Below are 6,061 nucleotides of genomic sequence, written 5' to 3' on the forward strand. Positions count from 1 at the left end.
ACAAAGGTGCAGAAAGCTAAACACAGATCTGAGAGAGAAGGGATTATGGGAGAGGTTTGGCATTTTGGGGAGGGATTTAATTCTTACATGAGTCACTGAGTAAAACACAGGAAGGGAGAGGCTAATTAAAGAGGAAGGGAAATGAATCAGTTTGGTGTTGCTGAGAAAAGGATTAGAAGATAAATGTGAAAAATCAAAAGAGGAAGCAGTAGATTGAATTAGATAATCTGATAAGGCTTTGGATTTGTTTTTTTCTAAAATTCTGAATTCACTTTAATTTACCAATATTTCAAATTAATCAAAATAACTATTCTACTATTGTCAATGACAGAAAGGCAACACGTTTACCCTGTATATATTTTCTGGACACTTATTGAACCAGGTGCTAGATCAAACTATGTAGGAAAATAAAAAAAATCACCTCAGGTTGCTTAAAGTAAGGAAAAGAGAGAACCCATATACAAGCAGATACTAACCATATAACTCTGAGGCAATAAACAATTTATTTGTCATTGATCCTAAATGAACTACTATATAAAAACGTATACTCTGACAGGTACTGGCTTGAGAATAACAAACCACATTCTCTGAAAAGGCAATCTACAAACAACTTGGTTTGGTTAAACTAATTGAAGAAAACTAAAGGTTTAGGTGGAATTTGCTCGTAATCTTCAAATGAATGTTATGTTTGAGGACAGTGAATATCATTATTTAACTATAATAACACATATTGGCTAGAAACTTTATTAAATAGAAAGGTATACCATGAAAACACTCATGAAAAAGCTGAAGGGGTTCTATTAACATCCAGCAAAGTGAACTTAAAGTATTACCAGAAGTAAGAGCCATTTTGTAATGAAAAAAATGGTCGGTTCATCAAGAAGACACAGCTTTCCTCAATGTGTTGGTATCTTTTAACAGAGTATCAAAATAAATGAAGCAACAATTAACAGAAAAACTTTCAAAATAAACAAATCCACAAATAAAGTTAGAGATTTTAGCACTCCTCTCTCAGTCTCTCAGTCATTGATAGGACAATACACTAAAAATGAGTATGAATGTAGATTCAGATAATGTTATCTACCAACTCAATCTGCTTGAATAAACTTTCTCTTATGTGACAATAAGTGCAACAAATCCAAAGCCTGCAATCTTTTGAAGAGCGCATGTGCACATTCACCAACACATATCACATGGTGGGTATAAGGCAGCATGGCAAAGTTCTGCATCACCGGTTCTCGCTCATTGTGAATTCACCTTGTGAATGTCTCAGGTTGCAAGTGTCCTCCTCTGCCAAGCCGTCCACATGTGGAACAATGAGAAGGAGAATGGCGTGCAGGGCTAAAGCATTGCACCTTTGCTACCACACTCTCAGTTGCTTTTCTCCATCGAATCAGGAATTTTATGTACATAACTTATTTGCCAGGTAGTGATTTTCCACCATGATTCCTTTCTTCCTGAATGTCTACTCTTTCCTTTATGACCAAATTTAAGTTTCAGGTTACTTCCATAATGTCTACAATCCACTCTTCTTTCTATTTGGAACATTGTAAGCTACATTATTATTGTTTAACTCTTTCCTACATTTATGCCTTATCTCCTCCACTGAATTAAAATTTTTGTGAAAGCAGATGTCACACTTTGCATTTCTTTGGAAATATTGCTAACTAATTGCTCAAACTGCTTGTAAAATGAACATGGCCAGTCAAGGTTGAATGCTACCTTTGTACTTTTATAGTTTCAACTTACTTGTGGAGACATATTTGTAAGGTGTCTTACATAAGACTTACATATTTTACAAAGACACATGTGCTACTAAAAGATGAATTGAGCTAATATTTAGATAAATTTTGTTGTGAAAGTAAACATGCAATGGACATGGCAGGCGCAGTGGCTCACACCTGTAATCCCAGCACTTTGGGAGGCTGAGACAGGCAGATCCTTGAAGGTCAGGAGTTCAAAACCAGCCTGGCCAACATGGTGAAATCCTATCTCTACTGAAAATACAAAAATTAACCAGGCATGGTGGTGGGTGCATGCCAGCAACTCGGGAGGCTGAGGCAGGAGAATCATTTGAGCCCAGGAGGCAGAGGTTGCAGTGAGCAGAGATAGCACCATTGCTCTCTAGCCTGAGCAACAGAGCAAGACTCTGTGTCAAAAACAAACAAACAAACAAACAAACAACAAAAATAAAAAAAATGCAATTGACAAAAGTCAAATGGGAACTGTAATCAGAGAGATAAGAATTTTAAAACACTCCCAAGGGAAACAATACTTTGAAATTGAGATGGGAGAGTTTCCTTGATGCATTCGCAGGACTTGGGACAGGAGCGTGACTTGCTTACTCTGTCACCACTACACTCGAACCCCTTGTAGGAAGGGGAGCACACAGGTGAGCAGATGCTGGGTCCGGGATGAGCACTTTTGGGCTCTGGCCCCATGACAGTGTCTAGGAGTGTGTTACAATTAACACTCTTTTAGCAGCTGCCATCCGTGGACAGCTAAGTGTTACCCAGCTCAGTTGAGATTCAGGGTAACAGCCTTTAATATCCTGCCCTCTTGGTACCCAGGTTCTTGTCCCCTGTCCAGGAAGAATCAGGTAAAATGGACTTGAAGGATAGTGAATGCTGAGATTTTATTAAGTGGTGGAAGTGGGTCTCAGTGGAAGGGAAGCTTCCACTGGAAAGACTCTCAGTAGAAGATAAGTGGATGGTGTGGGAAGAAGGTGATCTTTCCCTGAAGCCTGGCCATCTCAGCTGAGCTTCTTTTTGAAGTGTCATCTGAAGTTAAGCCACATCTATCTGTAGTCTCTGATGCTCAGTTGCTTCTTCTCCTCTTGACATTCAGCTGCTTGTCTCTTTGCCAGCTGAGGTTTGGGGTTTATATGGGCAGAGGGTTGGGGAGGGGCAAAGTGGGCCAACAAAGTAACATTTGGGGCAGAAAGCAAGGGTAATTGTTCTCATTTAGAACCTCGGGTCCAGACTTGAGGGTGGAGCCTTTGCCAGGGAAGCCACCCTCTTCTACTCAGAATCTCCCTGCCTCCTGTTTGTATCAAAATGCTGTTTCAAATTTAGTTTTAAAATTGGCATTATCATATCTTAAATTAAAAATTTACTGATATGGGTCATCATCACATGATTTTTAGGATTATGTTTCTAGGTGGCTTCTACTCAGTGCCTGCAGGAAAAAAACAAAAACAAAAATAAAAAAAACACTTAACTAGGATTCTGGGTTTTGAGTTTTAATATCATCAGTGAATAAGAAATTGTGAGCATTATGTCATCAAATTGGTCTGAGATTTTTTTTTCTTTTTCACCTATAAAATGAGACACATTTATATCACCTAATGTACCTTGTAAGTCTAAAGTTCTATCTTAGTTTATATAAAAGCTTCACACATAAAATGTCATAGACCAATAGCAATGGTTTCACTTGGGAGCTTCTTGGAAAGAAGGAATTTCATATGAGACCTTAGCTGAGACCGCATCTGTATATTAAAATTAGAAAAGCAATGTTGTGGAGTGGATAGATTAAACTGCATCACAAAAACATAAATTGGATGAATATTTTCTTTAAAATAAGAGAGTTAGTGATTGACATCACCTATTATTATTATGTTGTTTTTTGCTCAGAAAACTATATATTAGCAGTCCATTATTTACTGAGTATATAATTCTTATCTTGAATTTTCGTTTCTCCTCCTATACATGGGAGGCATGGCATTTCAGTCCTTTAGTTTTCTATCTGTATTTGCCTGTTTCAGACCTAGAGATTCTGGGGGAAATTTACTCTTGATGGGCAAAAACAGTACATGGACATGATTATCTTTTATGGTTTCATACCAGCTAGACTGTAGTCTATCTCTTCTGCACATTCTAAGTGAATAATAGACTAAATTATACTGACATTTCTTTCTGAAATGAACAAAATATTTGGTTTAATTAGTTTTTCCTGTTGCATTGCTTGACATTAGTTATAATTAATGTGTTAAACTGGATGTAACTGTTCAGAGCTTCTCAATAGACAACCATCTTGGAGCTCCTCATTTTTCTTTTCCTCTAGGACAGATGGCTTTGTTAGTTACTTAATGTCATTGGTGATTTTCAGTATGTTATGTCAGTTCTCATCCTTATGGCATTGCTGATTTCTTTATGTCTTGCCAATTTCTAAAGGATGTGACTATATGATATTTAAAAAGTAAAATATTCAATCAAGTATTCTCTAATTTCACTGTTAAAGTTGATGATTTTAAATGAACTATTATTTCACTGAATGAAACAGTAAACTGACTGATAGAATGATTTGATATTATATTAACACAGGCTTGTTAATTTCACCTTTACCATTCTCACAAACTCAACTGAGAAAAGTACACTTTAGCCTGCCTCTGTCAAAAATCTTCATCAATCTCAAGTTATTGATGTTTTCGTTGCTCTTCACTTTATATCACTTTGTTCTGGTATATCCAAGTGAGTTTATTTTAACACATTTCTTTCTACTGCTAAGATCTTTCTTTTTCAACAAGTCCTTACTTCCATCAGTTCAAGTGCAAGTGAATCTATAACAAGGCACATTAACGTGTCATAGAAAGTTGTAAACATCTTAGTTTAGAAAGCAGAAATACTGATTTAGAGTTACTGTTCAGTATTCCTTCTCATAAAAACCAAAGGGCTAAAGAAGTTCAGTAAGCTACTGTCTTCAAATAATCCATATATATTGCATATTTCTGGATTCGACATGCTTATTTTTCTCCCGGAAAGTAAGTTCTAGTGTTCCCATTCTATCATGTACAGAAGGCCAAAGGCTTATTTCTTTGTTATTTCAATAGCTTTTGGGGTACAAGTAGTTTTTAGCCACATGGATAAATTCTATAGTGGTGGGTATTAGTCTGTTTTCACATTGGTGTAAAGATACTATCTGAGACTGGGTAATTTATAAACAAAAGAGCCTTAATTGACTCACAGTTCCACATGACAGGCGAGGCCTCTGGAAACTTGCAATCATGGCAGAAGTGAAGGGGAAACAAGAACCTTTTTCACAAGGTGGCAGGAGAGACAGAGATAGAAATGGTAAGAGCCACATATCAGACAACCAGATCTCGTGGGATTTCATTCACTATCACAGGAACAGAAAGAGGGAAATTTGCTCCCATGATCCACTCACCCTCCATCAAGCCCCTCCCTTAACACATGGGAATTACAATTCAAGGTGACATTGGGGTGGAGACCCAGAGACAAACCATATAATTCCACCCCTGCAGCCCTTCCCAAATTGCATACCTTTTCACAATTCAAAACCAATCACACATTCTTAACAGTCTCCCAAAGTCTTAACTCATTCCAGCATTAACTCAAAAGCCCAAGTCCAAAGTCTCATCTGAGACAAGGCAAGTCCCTTCTGCCTATGAGCCTGTAAAATCAAAAGCAAGTTAGTTACTTCCAAGATACGATGGGGGTATAGGCATTGGGTAAATATTCCCATTAAAAATTGGAAAAATTGGCCAAAACAAAGGGATCACAGGTCCCATGCAAGTCCAAAACCCAATTGGGCATTCAGTAAATCTTAAAGCTCCCAAGTCTCCTTTGACTCCATGTCTCACATCCAGGGCATAGTGATGCAAAGGTGAGTTCTCATGGCCTTGGGCAGCTCTGCCCTGTGGTTCTCCAGGGTACAACCCCTGTGGCTGCTTTCACAGGCTAACATTGAGTCCCTGTGGCTTTTCCAGGCATATGGTGCAAGCTATTGGTGGATCTATGTCTCCGGGGTCTGGAGGACGGGTCCTTTTTCTCACAGTCTCCAAGGCAGTGCCCCAGTGGAGACTCTGTGTGAGGGTTCCAACTCCACATTTCCCTTCCACACTGCCCTAACAGAGGCTCTCCATAAGGGTTCTGCCTCTTCAGGAGACTTCTATCTGGACATCCAGGCATTTCTTGGACATCTTCCTTTTTCAGGAGGTTTGGGACTCTCCACCTAAACTTCATTTTCTCTGAGATCTAGCCACAGGTTTGCGAAGCTTCATTCTTGTATTCTGTGTACATGTACACCCAACACCATGTGGAAG

Source organism: Cebus imitator, unplaced genomic scaffold (assembly GCF_001604975.1).
Source record: "Cebus imitator isolate Cc_AM_T3 unplaced genomic scaffold, Cebus_imitator-1.0 Scaffold138, whole genome shotgun sequence".
Taxonomy (NCBI): Eukaryota; Metazoa; Chordata; class Mammalia; order Primates; family Cebidae; genus Cebus; species Cebus imitator.